The sequence below is a fragment of the Mus musculus genome, chromosome 16, assembly GCF_000001635.26.
Source record: "Mus musculus strain C57BL/6J chromosome 16, GRCm38.p6 C57BL/6J".
Taxonomy (NCBI): Eukaryota; Metazoa; Chordata; class Mammalia; order Rodentia; family Muridae; genus Mus; species Mus musculus.
The window spans coordinates 38,050,874-38,067,441 of record NC_000082.6 but is presented as its reverse complement, the minus strand read 5'-3'; the positions used below and the strand labels follow the sequence as shown (position 1 = coordinate 38,067,441).

Genomic DNA, 16,568 nt, shown 5'->3' with positions numbered 1-16,568 from the left:
GAAGCTCTGGCTGTCTTGGAATTCAGGATGTAGACCAGTCTGGCCTCGATGAAACTGAAGAGATCTGCCTTCCTCTATGCATTCACCCCATCTCTGGCAGAAGTGTTAAGGAATAGGACAAGTAGGGTAAACACGGGGCCCCTTGTGACCATCTCTCACTTTTGTGCTGGTGCACATATGGATAATAGAAAACTCAGCCTCAGGATGCTTCTCAAGTTGTTAAGTGTGCAGGGTTAAACTACTACCCACCAACAGGAATCCTTGGACCATTTAGAACTATTTCCTTGGCTATAGGTAAGCTCCATGTGACCATGTGACATATGAGCTAACTACTCCTAGATACAAAGATATATGCCCTGAAAAGCAGTTGGCCCTAGGGAAGGCTCTCATCTTGCAGAGATTGGATGGCACAGCTGAATTTATGGGCACAGGGGTGGGCTTCTGTGCCTCATGTCTCACCAGGAGAAGGGTGGGCTCCCAGGAGTATGTGCTCCCAGTAGCCATCAGCTGTGGAACCGTCCTGCATGAAAATGAGGTTGGGCTGCCTGAAAGAGTCTGCCCCCAGCTGCTTCTTGCTCAGGGCTGTTTCCGTTGTTGAAGATACTTGATTGTTGAGAAGATGAAATGAAACAGTACCTGTAGAAGCTGTTTGAAAACTTTAAGAACTGTAGTAGTGAGGAATAGTGATTACTGACAAAGGAAATGTAAGTCCCTCAGGAGCTGAGGAGATGGTGGCTTGGTGCTCTCTCAGCTCTTCCACAGGACTCACATTTGGCTCCCAGCACCTACATCAAGGGGCCCTGAACTCTCTGCAACTCCAGCACTGGAGGGTCAGATGCCTCTGGCATCTACAGGCACCCCCATGAGACACACATCGACGTATAATTTTTATCAACATATTGCTTTATTTTTTACATAGGCGTACACTGTCACTGTCACACACCAGAAAAAAGCATCAGATCCCATTACAGATGGTTGGGAGCCGCTATGTGGTTGCTGAGAATTGAACTCAGGACCTCTGGAAGGGCAATCGGTGCTCTCAACTGCCGAGCCAATTCTCCAGCCCTTTCATCTACATATAATTAAAACTAATTTTTTAAAAATGTGTTCTCAAGTTAAGGCAATTCACTATTTAAGAAGACTAGAATGAGATAGTTTCCTTCCTGGGAGCCAAAACCAGTGAGGGGATGGTTCCCTTCCATTTGGTGTCACAACTTGTCACATCTGTAAGTCTGTTCTAACCATTCTAACACACCTGTCATATTGATCTGACTCTAAACACCACCATGCTCACCTCAACCCACCTCGCAAAAGTCTGCAGACTCCTCTGTCTTATAGAAAGCTAAGCTCTTCACTCTCGAATTCCAAGTCCTCCATCAGCACAGAGCCATGGTGCTCCCCACCAGCTTCTGTGTGAGGGCTAATGGTTTATTTGTTTGGACCTGACGGGCACTAGAAACATGATGTCCTTCCATCCTTTGCATTGTGCAGCTGAGGGAACTGAAGCCCTCAGAGGGAGTGTGATAGTCCCCAAACACACACACACAGATCTTCCACTTGGAATAATATAACATGCTTCCCATCCTGTGTTCAATGTATTGCGCTAGTCCTAAGCATAGGATGTGGAGAACTGTTACCCCAGGGGACAGGATGGCATCATATAAATGACATGTAATACAGAGAATTTAAAACTCATGTAAGCTTGCTATCTTGTGAGTTTGCAGGAAATGGCCTAAATGATTTTTTTGGTTCAGTTTGGGTTAGGTTTTTGTTTTGTTTGTCTTGTCTTGTGTTTTGGTTTGGTTTGGTTTGGTTTGGTTTGATTTGGTTTTAGATAGGGTGTCACTATGTAACTCTGGCTGGTGTAGAACTCTATATGTAAATCAGACTATCCTGGAATTTATAGATATCCCCCTGCCTTAGAGCAGCAAATGACCTTTGTCAAAAATCTAGGCATGTTGGTGCATGCCTTTAATCCCAGCACTCTGGAGGCCTAGTCAGGTAGATCTCTCTATGAATTTGAGGTCAGCTGGTCTACAGAATGAGTTCAAGAGCAGCCAGGCTATACTGAGACAACCTTCTCCACAACAACAACAGCAATAACAACAACAAACAAACAAACAACAAGGAATCTGCTTTCCTCTTAGGGAGGCTACTAAAGCCAGGAGCAGGGGCAGTCTTTTGTTCAATCTGCTTTGAAATGAAAAGCATACTAATTGTCTTCCATCTAAATTGAATGATTCAGGAACAATAATAATTAGTAGACTTGTTATGGTTTCCCTGGGGAATGACCTATTGAATTATTAGTGTCTGCAAAGGTTTTCCCTTTGAACTGAAGCTAACAAGGTCATTTCAAGGATAATCACGTTGGGAAACCTCACTGGAATGACTCTGTTACAGTTTACCCAGTTAGAAGTTGGAAAACCTCACCTTCTGCCAAAGGTTTATTACTGCTTCTGCTGAGGAACTGAGATGAGCTCCCAGAACTAGAGTGGGATAGTTCACAACCTCCCCCAACTGCAACTATAGGTGGTAGTTTGGACTCTGTGGGCACCTACACTACTGTGTATACACACAGTCACACACACACACAAGGAGATGCACACACACACACACACACACACACACACACACAAGTACACGTAACTAAAAATGAAAAATTTAAAAGCATTGTTAAATCAAAAGATGTTCTATGAATATATATGTGTATGTGTGTACATATATTATAAAATGTTATACAAAATGAGATTCATCAACTTCTACCTCTGCTTTGATGAATAGATAATGCTTGTAATTCATGTATTACTTATTTGAATGTGGACTATTACTTATATATTTTAAGTTTTCTCTAATAATTAAATCATGACATGGAGTTTAAAAAATTGAAACATATTTTATAGCATTAAGTTTAATAAATGAAACTTGAATTAAAGAAGTCTTAAAATGCCAAGCTGGGTGCATGCTTTAATCCTAACACTCAGGAGGCAGAGGTGGGCAGATCTTTGTGGGTTTAGGCCAGCCTGGTCTACAGAGTTAGTTCTAGGACAGCTGGTGCTACACAGAGATACCTTGTCTTGAAAAACAAAACAAAACAAAACAAACAAAAAGAATGCATACATCTCCAGTCTTGAGGCTGGGAGCAGAGCTGTGGTAGAGTGCTTAGCGTGCCTGAAGCTATGGTCTCTATCCCAGTACCCCCAAAACTTATGTTGATTTAAAAGAAAATTTATATCTTTGAAATATGCTATGTTAGTCACTGTTCTATTGCTGTGAGAGACACCATAACCATGCCAACTCTTAAAAAGGAAAACATTTAATTGGGATTAGCTTAGTTTCAGAGGCTCAATCCATTATTGTCATGATGGGGAGCGTGGCCCTGTGTAGGCAGACATGGTGCTGGAGAAGGAGCTGAGAGTTCTACACCTTGATCCACAGGAACCAGAAAAAAAAAAAAAAGACTAAAACACACTTCCTTCAACAAGGCCACACCTCCTAATAGTACCATATACTATAAACCTATGGGGGCCATTTTTATTCAAACCACCATATATATAATTAGGGACTGGAGGATAGGGACTGAGGGATAGCTCAACATTAAGAGTCTTTGCTGTGAGCTGCTAAATTGTGGCACACACCTTTAATCCCAGTACTGGGGAGGCAGAGGCAGGTGGATCTCTGAATTCGAGGCCAGCCTGGTCTATAGAGCAAGTTCTAGGACAACCAGAGCTATACAGATAAACCCTGTCTCAAAAATAATATAAAAATAAATAAATAAAAAAGCAACCAATAAAATAAAAAGAATAATTGCTGTTCTTGCAGAGGGTTAGGACCCAGTTCCCACATGGTCATTCACAAATATCTGTAACTCCAGTACTATGGGATTTGACACTGCAATGCACACATACACATGAAGGCGAATGGCAAACACTCATCCATGTAAAATCTCAAAAACATTTTTTTTTTTAAGATTTATTTATTTATTATATGTAAGTACACTGTAGCTGTCTTCAGACACTCCAGAAGAGGGAGTCAGATCTTGTTACAGATGGTTGTGAGCCACCATGTGGTTGCTGGGATTTGAACTCCTGACCTTCGGGAGAGCAGTCGAGTGCTCTTACCCACTGAGCCATCTCACCAGCCCCTCAAAAACATTTTTAAAAATTGTTTGAAAACAAAACAGTAGGTAATCAAGCTTTTGAGCATACAGCTATCAGAGAACAATAATTGTGGGGCAGTGGACCGTGCCAGGAAATATGGCAAGGTTAAGCGGGTTGGAAGTCCCAGAACTCTGAGGGGACAGTAGGAGCTTCACCTGCTTCTGACCAGTCCCCTGTCACATGACTTATGTAGGAACATGATCTATGGTCACACAGATCAGAACAAAGTTCTCCATGCTAATGAGGTATCTAGAGGCCCTGAGGGTTTGGCCAATGAGCTTCCTGCAAAAGGTATTTAATCTCTGTCCACCCTGATGAGGTGGCATGCACCCGCTTTCCAAGATGAACAATCAATAAACAGTTTGAAACCAAAGGCTATCTCTTTCATCAAGAATGGGAAAGGCCTTCATCTACAGAGCTGTGCTGCCTAAGTCTCCCGCAGAAGGCCCCTCCTTGCTACGGACAATCACCAATGAGCTAAACTGGAGTTCCCCATCACCCAACCCCAGGCTTGTCCTCAGCCTGTGGACCCAAACCTGTTCATAACACCTTGTGACCCAGTAATGTCTGGGTGTCTAGGAGTTTGGGATCCCTAGCCCCAGCCTCCCACAGGCCCACTGGCCCCCTCAGTTCCCAATGCCTCTATGTGGTTTCCAGTGGCATCTCATTCCCCAGGAGTCAGGAACCCCAGCTTTGGCCTCAGCCTGCGCCACTTCTCACTGAGGCTGAGGCCTTCACCCAAGGCTACATTCTCCCACCCACTGGGTGCATGGGAGCTTCCCAGAAGCCCATCACCCAACAGCAGGCATAGGGTAATTGTAGTCTAGCACTCTGCATTTCATCTGCCTGGCAGAGTCCCTGTACCCCATCGGTGAGGCAGAATGTGAAACCACAAATAATGAATAATATTAATAATCATAACGGGCAGTATTTAGTGAGGACTAATTACGTGATGGGCTCTATACTTAGCGCTTGATGTGGATTATGGTACTTAATCTGTATTTCATATGGAGGTACAGTGAGGCAGGTATGAGACATAGCTTTCAGGGGTTCTCAGTCTTCCTGTTGCTACAGCTCCTCATGTTGTGGTGACCCCACCCCCAATCATAAAATTATTTCCTTGCTACTTCACATCTAATTTTGCTGCTGTTGGGAGTCAGAATGTAAATATCTGGTAGGCAGGATATCTGATGTGTGACCCCTGTGAAAGGGTCATTTAACCTTCCCCCAATGGGGTTGTGACCCAGAGGTTGAGAACCACTGGCTTAGCTGAAGACCCTGAGGCACGAAGATGTTAGGTAGCCCACCCAGGCTCACAGAGCTAGTATGTAGAGGGAGATGCAGCAGAGAAAGGGAGAGAAAGCTCCTAATTAAACCAATAGATTATTCTCTGTCTCCAAGCCGTGGACATGTTAACTCCCTATAAATAATAACGAGTAAGCTTATTGCCTGCTGTCACATTTGTTTGTTGAATCTGTCATAATGCAAAGAAAACCCTTTAGGGAGATCTGCACTAAGGATGATAACAAGAAGAGAAAGATAAAGTCTTTGCCACCTCCCCATCCCCTTCCCAGAAGAAAAAAACAAAACAAACAAACAAACAAAAAACCAAAACAAGCCCATAACCAGAGCCCCGCAGGGAGGCAGAGTGAGAAACGGTCATTACCAGTGAAATCTAGTAAGTGCCTTCATGCTGCCAAGGACAAGAGTAGGGGACAAAGCATTTCAGCAGTGTCTGGGCCGCCTGTTTGAAAAGCCTGTCTTAAACCTCTATGGACCAGTAGGATTTTGGAACAGTAGTAAGGGAGGGATATTGAGGCAAGGGGACCACCCAGGCAAATGCTCACTCTGACACACTCTGTATCCATGAACCTAACCTGACACAGCCTTAAGAATCCCTCTTTAGGGTCCCCAAGCCTTAGGACATCTGCAGGCGAATCCTCATTTGGTAGATAATAATAGAAAGGGGAAAAAATAATAAACCTTGGAAAATGGAGATTTCCCTTTGGTTAACTTAACCCATCCAAGTGCCCAGAGCTCTAGCAAAACCTCTTGGCTGAGCGGCCATCAAAGCCAGGCTCAAATACTCCTGACTTCAGGCCCATGGTGACCTTGAGATTCCAGCAGACCTCAGCAGCTGACATATCCCTTATTTGCTTGTTTATCTGCCTGCCGTCTGTACATTAGATTACAGCATAAGCTCTGTAAGAATGGGGCTCTGACTTCACGTGGATCCCCAGTGTTTAGAGATAAGTAGGCAGATGATGGGTATTTGTTGAGATTCATGCATTCCTTCTCCAGGTAACTGACATTGACGAAGATCTCAGGTGATCTCAACACGATCATCCTATAGAGATGTGCAGACCACTTTCCTACCCATTTTGTGTCTTCACCAAGATAGCAATCTTTGTGAAGAAGCCAGGAATGCTCCTAAGATCTGTGGTCTGGAGGGATAGGCACTTGTTGGGAAAAGATACCCGCAGCTATGTTATCAGTAAATCACAAGCCCTATTGATAACTTGTCAGGTATATTTTTCTTTTTATCTCCCTGATGACTATTGAGCCCTGGTGAGTAAATACTTCTTCATTCACTTGATTGCTCTATCAAATAAACTCCATCTGGGGTGTCTTTGCTTTTGTGTGTTGTGTCTAGAACATCATCTCACTTTGCAGCACCCACTAGTTGGGCAGGGATGCCCTTTCACCTTGCTCATACTTGGTTTTAGAGCAGCCCCAGATTACACTAACCGTTCATGTCCACTACCCATCACTGCCTCCTGTTTCTCTAATGGACAGCTAGCCATCCTCCTGTCCACTCTTACCTTCCACCTCTTGTGTTCTATTGTCTTGACCTTCAGTTTAGTAGGCTATTGACAATAATCTTGAACAAAATACAAGGTCCCAAATACTGTACAGGAAGGTTGTCAGAAAGGAGGAGATGAGCAGAAGAGTATACCTGAGGCATTATCAGTGGGATTTGGGATTTACTGATAACGCCTCTGATGGTGTCCTTTCCCAATGGGTACCTCTCCCTCCAGGCCACAAGAGATGAATACTCTTGGCTTCTCCATTCCACACTATACTTGAAGTAAGTGTATAGCTCTTTCTCACTCATAGCTACATTTACTGTCTAGAAAGTCAGGCACAGCAAGGTCTAGCCTGGTGTCCAAAAGGATGACAGTCTTGTTACCAAGGTAGGACATTCAGGAGAAGGAGCAGACGTCAAAGTGACAGAGAAGCATTTGGCTTGAGACTTGCTGAATCCGTAGACCTGAGGGTATCCAGCAAGCAATTATATTTTAGTACTTAGGCTCTGGAACACAAAGCTGAAACGGATCTGTGAGTCACCAACAGTGATACTTGAAACTTCCCCAGGGGATGAGAATATTGAATATCAGAAAGATTGGGGAGTGGGGGTGGGGAAAGACAAGGGTAAGGCAAAAAAAAAAAAAAAAAAAAAAAAAAAAACACCAAAACCAAAAACTTTCACAGTGGTCACGCAATGACTGTCTACAGAAGTCTCCTACAAAGAGAAAAGGATACTACTCAGGGCCATAAAGAAAGCCTAGTGAGATTAATGTCAGATATGCCAAAGCTGGGTGTGATATAGAGAGAAAGTGCATCGGTCATATCAAACACAGCAGAAAGTAGCTGGAGAACAAAAATGCTGGCATTGCTACTGAGATCATCAGTAAAGAAAGAGTAATAGTCTTGGAGAAAATCATTAGAGCCATGTTAGAAGCAGTTAGGTGAAAGAACGAGCTGTACCGATGACGTCAAAGTTGCGCACACAGCCCATTTTGAATGTGGAGTCCATGCAAATGTTTCAAATACATGTGATCCATGCATTCTAAGTGTAACGAGGGGTTAGTTGCTCTTTCACTTTTATTATTAACTGACTCCAAAATTGGGCATTTCATAGGTCTTACAAGTGTACCCTATATTCAACAGGTCCCACAGTGTATATAAAATGAAACTTCATTTCATGGGTAGATTTAGCAAACCTACATGGGGCTACATGTATTTTCTTTTAATTTCCCCCCTGCTTCCATTTTAGAGTTCCTGTTGTTAGATGACCAATCATTTGTCTAAAGCATCTTATCTTACATCCAGGAAGAATTTGATAAGACTGATCTCGACTTTTAACACTTTTTAGATTCTGCTGGAATCACCATAGGTCTAGTGAATTTCTGGCTCTTTTCTTCATCATCTCCTAATGCTTTGAGGAGTCAAGTCTCTGGGAACCTTTAACCTCCTGCCCCAGCCTCTACCACTCAAAGGCTGGTAGGATGCCAATATTGAAGTGAGTTCAAGGTTCATGTAGCTCATTTCTTTCTTTTCACAGGCAAATAAATTGAGGGTCCTGGGGGCCGGGGGGAGGGGGGGGGGAAGACTTGTTTAAAGAAGCACTGTGGCAGCCTAAGCTTAGAGTCAGGGCTTGGATTCGATCCTGGAGCTGTGATTTCCTACGAGTATGACACCAGGTTAGCCACTTGACCTCTGTTCCTTAGCTTCCTCATTTAGAAGCAGAGCTAAAGACCACCACAGCACCCTCATGTCATTACTGTCTGGTGGAAAGAAGGCAGTGTGAAAACATCTGGCCAGTGCCTGCTACATGGGAGAAACTCAACAATTGGCTTCGATCGCCTATCACACAGGACAGAGGAAAACTGACTGACATCTCCCGACTCCCAGGCCAGAGTTATTCGTACTTGGGGCTTCAAGTCCGAACATTCCTGGAGCTATGTGGTGAGTTTTAAAGGGCTGCAGAAGCCTAAGACTTTTAAAGGGATAGATTTCTAGATTCTCACATCCAACGTGGACTTAGACCTTCAGGCTCTGTGGCAAGCACATTTATCTGCTGAATCATCTTATTGATCCCAATTAAAACCTTTTTTTTTTTTAATTGGTCATTTGTAAGCCAGGTAGTAGTGGCACAATTCTTTAATTCCAGGACTAACAAGGCTACACAGGGAAGCCTCCCTGTCTCTCAAAAAATAAAAAATAAAATTAAATTAAAATAGATAGATAGACAAACAAATCAATAACTTGGTCATTGGTGATAGTCCATAATGTCAGTACTCTGAATGCAAAAGCAAGGAGATCTTCCTGGGTTTAAAAATAGCCAAGGTTACACAGTGAGGCTGTGTCTCAATACATTTTAATGATTACATTATTTATTGACTCCGTGTACTCTGCATAGAGATCAGAGGACTTGTAGGAGTCAATCAGGTTCTCTTCCACCATGTATGTTCCAAGGATGAAACTCAGGGTTGTCAGGCTTGGCAGCAAATACCTTTACCACTCAGCCATCCTGCCACTCCTTTTTTTTTTTTTAAGGGCTGGTGGTGGCATAAGGTTCTGGGCTCAATGCCCAGTACCACACAAACTGGGTGAAATGATGCGTGGTTGTAATATTAGCACTGGGGAGGTGGAGGTGGGAGGATCAGAAGTTCAAGGATAACCTGAGCTACCAAAGACACAGGAGACCCTGTCTCCAAACTGCTTAGACTTCAAGCATAGAAAAAAAAATACTGTATTCAGCTAAAATATGTGGACAAGGGAGACAGAAATAAAGACTCTAGAGGAAGAAAAAAAAACCCTAAAATTTCAGGAAGCTACCCCAGAGTCTTGCCACTATGTCTGTCTCTGGTTACAGATGATCTCTTTTTGGTTCTTAAAGAAGTATACACACACACACACACACACACACACACACCTGCCATTTTCTTCTGGACTTTTCATTACTCCTTCTCTGAAGATGCCTTTGGCCATTAAAGGATAGTTGGCTTCTTATTTATCTATTATTCCAGCTCCGTTGAGCTTTAGTAGGTACCGTAATCTCCTGGAGGGCTTGCCAACTAACACAGATTTCTGGGTCCCTTCCTTACCTTTTTAGATCGGGGATTTCACAAGTAGGACCCCAAAATGTGATTTGCAACAAATTCTCAGGTGACAGTCATGTTGCTGCTCCAAGGCTGGTCCGATCTGAGAAATACTAACACCTGTCTGGCCCCTGGGTGTCATGTGGCCAAAGGGCAGGTATGTTCTTGTGTGGGGCTAAGAACAATAACACAAGAACTGTGCCAGGTATGAAGACGCACTCAAGTAAATTTTCTCAAACAGACTTCTGCAGTGTAAAACTCCCCTCAAGATTAGATTGACTTAGAACATAGCTCAGAGGAAAGAAGAAAACGGAGCTAAGAAAACATTGGCTCAGCCAAGGGTAATGACTCATGCCTAGAATCTCAGAACTTTGGAGGTTGAAGCAGGTGGGCCACCACAAAGTCAAGGCTGTCTTGGACTAGGTAGTGAGTTCCAAGCCAATAGCATCCTACTTACTGCTCTTAACTGATGTTCTAAAGCAGTGCTTCTCAAGTTTAGGGGTCGAACCTCACTTTCACAGGCCTCACCTAAGACCATTGGAGCTATCAGAGATACTTACATTACAGTTCATAACAGTAGCAAAATTACAGTTATGAAATAGCAATGAAAATAATTTTATGGTTGGGGGGTCACCACAACATGAGGAACTATATTAAGGGTCATAGCATTAGGAAGGCTGAGAACCACTGTAAAGAGACATTTGAGGGCTGGGAACATAGCTCAGTGGGTAGAGTGTTTACCTGCCATGTGTGAGGCCCTAAGGAGATTCCTAGTACCACGTGATATGATAGCACACAGATGTAATCCCAGCACTGGGTAAGATGGAGGGAGGAGAATGTTCAAAATCCTCAGATACGTAGCAAGTTCAAGCCCAGTATAGTCTACATGAAGCCCTGTGACAGAGCAATTTTATCAAGCATATCTCAGATATTGCAGCATTATTGGGAAAAGAAGAACAAAACATGATCAATAATTTTGAAATTAAACATATATAAAACCTCCAAACCCACACTATAGAATAGTTTTCAAAACCAAGAGTTTATAGAAATAAATAATTAATAAATGTTTCTTTTTATGTGAAATATTGCATGGTAATATGGGTGTGAGCATAGGTATTTGGGTATATACACATGTCTTAATGTATAGAGTTCCATAAAAATTATGATGCATAAAAAAGTCAGGTTTTTATAGTCTACTGTGAAAAGGTAATTGAAACTAGATCAGAAATGAAGTTGCCTTTAAACTTTTTGAATAAAGATATTAAAGTGATAATCCAAAGGTCAAAAGCTTAAGGTGAGATATGGAAGCTATTTAAAACCACAAATGGTAGCACAAGACTTTAATCCCAGAACTTGGGAGGCAGAGGCAGGCAAATCTATGAGTTCAAGGTCAGCTTGATCTACAGAGCAAGTTCCAGGACCACACACACACATAAAACTTTCAAAATTAGAAGTATACTGTGTGAGGTGTGTGTGTGTGTGTGTGTGTGTGTGTGTGTGTGTGTGTGTGTGTATGTGTATTAGATGTGATTATGGTTAGACATTTCAGAAGAAAAGTGACCTTGAGGGCGTACCTACAAAAGTTATTTAAAATTAAACAAAGAGTGAAAAGAGACTTGGTAAGACTCCGACAGTATCACTTCTGTGAATAAGGAGCCTAATATAAATACAGCTAGAACTTATGAAGGAGATAAAGAGGATGGACAGAAAACAGTTTGAGGAAACTCTGGTCAAAATTTTTCTCAGTTTAATGAAATCTATAAAGCAACAAGTTCAGGAATCTCTAGAAAGCTCTAGGTCTTAACCTAAACACTGTGACCTTTAATACAGTTCTTCATGTGTGTGACCTCCAAACATTACATTATTGTTGTTGCTACTCTATGACTGTAATCTTGCAACTGTTATGAATCAAAATGTAAATCTCTGTGTTTTCAGATGGTCTTAGGCCACCCCTGGGAAAGGGTCATTCATCCCCAAGGGAGTTGAGACCCACAGGTTGAGTCAAAGATCTAGTGTGTGTATATATATGAAGAAAATGCCAAAGGGATAGATACAATAAAATTTTCAAAACCAGTGGCAAAGGGAAAAATCTTCAACATAGTCAGATGTGGGCTGGACAGGTGGCTGAGAGGTTAAGAAGGTCTGTTGCTTTGGCTTAGGACCCAAGTTCAATTCCCAGCACCCACATGGAAATTCACAACCATTAGTGTTTCCAGGGGAATCTGTTGCCCTCTTCTGACCCCTGTGAGTACCAGCAGGCGCGCACACACACACACACACACACACACACACACACACACACACGCACAAGCGCACACACACAGGCAAAACGCACAATATTTTTTTAATGAATAAATCTAAAAGTAGTCAAACCTGGTAAAGACAGAGGAATGAAGAGAACAGGATGAAAGTGTTCTTGTCTGAACTAACAGGAGTGAAAGATGGATGAGCAGCTTTCAAGACTGGAAAGGAAGATTGCTAACTTATGATTGATCAAGAAAAACACAAAGACAAAGGGAAGTTTCAGACATATACACAAGCTGAAAGTTGAAAAATATCAATGGTGCACTCTACTATAGGAATACATATTTTACATTGGATTCCAGGACTGCCAGGGCCACCCGAAGAAACCCCGTCTAGAAAAAACAAAAACAACAAAAAACAAACAAAAAATGGCCTGGAAAGATGTATCAGCAGTTAAGAGCACCAGCTAGCTGCTCTTCCAAAGGACCTGGGTTCAATTTCCAGCACCTACAGGGCAGCTCACAACAGTCTGTAACTCCAGGGGGTCTGACACTGACACCCTCACATGGATGCACATGCAGGCAAGACACCAGTGCACATAAAATAAATAAATCATGAAAGCAATAGTTCCTTAATTAATTAATTAATTATTAGTACTCATGTGGGACTGTACATGCTTTTGGAGGTCACATGACAGCTTCCAGGAGCAGTTTTGTCCTTCCACCTCTTTGAGGCAGGGTGGGTTTTCCTGTGTTATATATGCCAGGCTAGCAGGCTAGAATTCTGTGAATTCTGTGTAATCCTCTTGTCTCCACCTTCGTTCTCCTTGCCAGACTGTTGGAGTAGCGCAGCATCCTGCATTTTGACGTGGGCCCCAGGGACGGACCTGGGTCATCAGGCCTGATCAGCAGTCTTGCTTAAATATTTTCGTTTGTGCTTTTCCACTCCAGATGACCATCATTTCTTTTTTCTTGCTTAGTTGCACTGGCTAAGATCTCCAAAAATAGGGGTAAACACGGTGTGAAAATCCTTGGTTTGTTCCTGACCTTAAGGAGAGAAGACACTTTTTTGTAAACAGTCCCTTTATCAAACTCTGACATCTGTTTCCTACCAGTGTTATTATCAAGGCAAATAACAACAGTCTGGAGGTAGAAATTACAGAGCACAGGACTTGGCTTGACAGGAAAGAGAATCCCAGCTTGCAGAGGCAAGAGGATTGTAGATTCAAGGCCAGACTGGAGTACATAATGAGATGCTACTGTGAACTAAGCAAGACAGGGAAACTTTTGTTTAACAATGAGATCCTTAAAGAAGTCAAAATGTTTGCTTTGGGGAGGGGGGAAGTGCCTTTCTAGAAGTTTCAGGGACCACATGCTGTGATTTTTATCCTTTGTGTGGGAGAAAATAACTGACCCCTTCTGTTTCTCCTGAAGATGCTGTGAGAATGTCACGCAGGAAAGTTACTGGCAAGCCATGTTTTCCAAGACTTCGTTACATACAGCCAAACCCACCAAAAAACTACTTATTAAAATAATTAAACTTAAATTGTATTAACCTTTTAAAAATTGCATTTATTTATTCATCCATTCATTTTGTGGTGGTGGAGTGGGGTAGGGAGGGCCACAGACACCACGGTGCCGGCCTGATGCCTGCAGGGATCAGCTCGGTCATTCCAGCACGTGGGTCTCAAGGACCAAAGTCAGGCATCGGATTTGTGGACAACCATGTTGGCCAGTCGAGGTGCCTCCACAGCCCCCATGGTGTTTAAAATGGTCTCCATAGTATTTTTTTTTTCTAGAGAATAGTTAACCGCAGATTCATTATAACCCCTGAAACTTTTTTCTTCTTGGTGAGTGAAGAAATCCCATTGCACAGAAAAGTTTATGCCTGTTAGGATGACACAGGCCTGCTTGGAGAAATTCTGGTTGTTAAAAATAAACCTTTCACGCAGTTTGAACAGATCTTTATCTTTGTAAAAGAAATCTTACAAACTGCAGAAATATCTCATAACTTTATAAAGCAACTTGCTTCAATATATTCTTCTACTATGTTGGCCATCATTTAATGGAATAATGACAATGTTTCTTTAGCCAATAAGCAAAGAGATTTCTGGTTTTCCTTTCAAATGTTTCTAGCAAACATAAAATCAGGTAAAACATAAAAAAATGAAAATAAAAAGTTTGCTTCTAAAAAAATAAATAAATAAACCTTAAAGAGATATGCTATTAAATATAGTAATGATATTAAACTCTTGTGGTTTTATTTACCTGGGGCAGGGAGGGGGAGAGAGTTGTCTCTGACCTTTTTTTAAAAAAAAGATCTATTTTTATTAGTTTAATTGTGTGTATTGTGTGGGTATAGGCACATAAATGTAAGTGCCCTCGGAGGCCCGAGATGTCAGATGCCCCAGGAGCTGGAGTCACAGGCTGAGGTCACATGTGAGCCACATGATCTGGGTTGGGATTTGAACTCAGGGCCTCAGGAAGAGCAGCATGTGCCTTAACCACTGAGCCATCTCTCCTGCTTAAGTTTCTCTGACTTCTTTAGGTTAGAAAAAAAAGAAAAGAAAACAAAGACTCCCTAGGCTTTCTGATTTTATTCCACTTCCAGGTAGCTGAAGTGAGAGTCCTTCGAGATACAGGAACAAACACATTCCCAAGGAGAAAAGAGAACAAATAGCTCTTTAAGAGCTGCACACCAAAGGAAAGATTGTCAAAGCACCTTGGGAAAGAAGCAGTGACAAGAACCACCTGGCCTGCACAGGTTAAGGCTGGCAGCCAGGTGCTTTAGCCATAACTGATAAACGGTGAAATTTAGCCACTCTGGTGTTATGGTTTGGGTGAGTGTTATGTGCTAAAGGTATAGTCACAAGCCCACGGTGCTATATGAAGGGAGTGGTATCTTTAAGAGGTGTGTCCTGCTGAGCAGGTAGCCCAGGCCTGCAGAGCCAGTGGTCTGGGTGGCTTAGCAGAAGATATAAAGTTCAAAGCATACTTGGGCTACAGAGCCCTGTGGCCTAAAGAAAGGAGGCTGGGTCACTGGAGGGGCAAGATATTGGGACTCAGGCCCCTCTCTTCATCTGAGCTTCCCAGATATTTTGCGGTTCAAAGGCCTTTCCAGCCTAATGTTCCTACCATGATATATTGTGCCACCTAGCCGAAGCCATAGGACCCAGTCACCAAGGACTGAAGCTACCCAAACCCTGAGTCACTTTAAACCTTTCCTCTTTCTACATTGATTGACCTCAGGTATTTGTAACAGCAGCAGAAAACTAATACAATAAGGATTCCATTTTACACCTAATTATTTAAGTGTTATTATTTAAAGCCGTAGTATGTGCAATCATGTATGACTAAATATCAACTTGCACTTTTACCTGTAACATCAACCCTGGAGACAAGTACTGTTCGGAATACAGAGATACAACTCTGTTTCCTTACAGAGACGTCCACAAATATGCAAGCTGGAGGTGAGGTAAGCCATGATTGTAGTATAATGTGTGTCACATGTCACATGTGTCTTTTAACCATAAATATCTTTGAAATTGTCCTCAACAGTTAGCGTAGTTTTCTATGGTGCAATTACTAATTTGAGCTTACCTGATGTGTTGGACAGTTTTATGTCAACTTGACACAAGCTAGATTCACTTGGGAAGAGGGAACCTCAGTTGAGAAGATGCTCCCACTAAAGATTGGCCTATGGGAAACCCTGTAGTACATTTTTTTTTATTTTGATTAATGATGGGGTAGAAGGACCCAGTTCACTGTGGGTATTGTCCACAGGTGCAGACTGAGCAAGCCATGAGGAGCAAGCCAGTAAGCAGCACTCCTCCAAGGTCTCTGCATCAATTCAGTCTCCTCACAGGCATCTGATGGAGGCATTTTCTTAACTGAGGGGCCTCATTCCAGATACCCCTAGCTTGTGTCAAGGTGACCAGAAACTAAGCAGCACAATTATGCTTGATATAATATACCAGGAGGGGTTATTTAAAAAGAGAGAGAGTAAGCAAGACCTTTTTTCAAAAAAATGGGGAAGAGATGCTCAGCAATTAAGAGCACAAGATGTACTTGCAGAGGACCTGGATTCTAGTTCCAACCCTGACAAGATAGTAACTCCAGTACTAGGGGATCTGTTTGATGCCATCTTCACCAGGCATGCACATGGTACATACGTATACACACACACACACACACACACACACACACACACACACACAGAGGCAGGGAAAACACTAATACTCATGAAAAATAAAATAATAAATCTTTATTTTTTAAAAAAAGTT

The 16,568-nt window shown here is 42.4% G+C and overlaps 2 long non-coding RNA genes across 6 annotated transcripts in view; one reads left to right on the top strand and one right to left on the bottom strand.

The window, feature by feature from the left end:
• The window catches only part of Gm46549, a 44,286-nt gene that overhangs the window by 14,495 nt on the left and 13,223 nt on the right, over positions 1–16,568 (top strand). For all 5 annotated transcript variants that reach the window (XR_001781895.1, XR_001781896.1, XR_001781893.1 and 2 more), the window contains one exon: positions 8,669–8,906. This is a non-coding gene — a long non-coding RNA (predicted gene, 46549). The remainder of the gene's footprint in view (positions 1–8,668; positions 8,907–16,568) is intronic.
• The window catches only part of 4930542C21Rik (RIKEN cDNA 4930542C21 gene), a 37,204-nt gene continuing 33,551 nt past the window's right edge, over positions 12,916–16,568 (bottom strand). Inside the window, exon 4 of the long non-coding RNA NR_040565.1 lies at positions 12,916–13,332. This is a non-coding gene — a long non-coding RNA (RIKEN cDNA 4930542C21 gene). The remainder of the gene's footprint in view (positions 13,333–16,568) is intronic.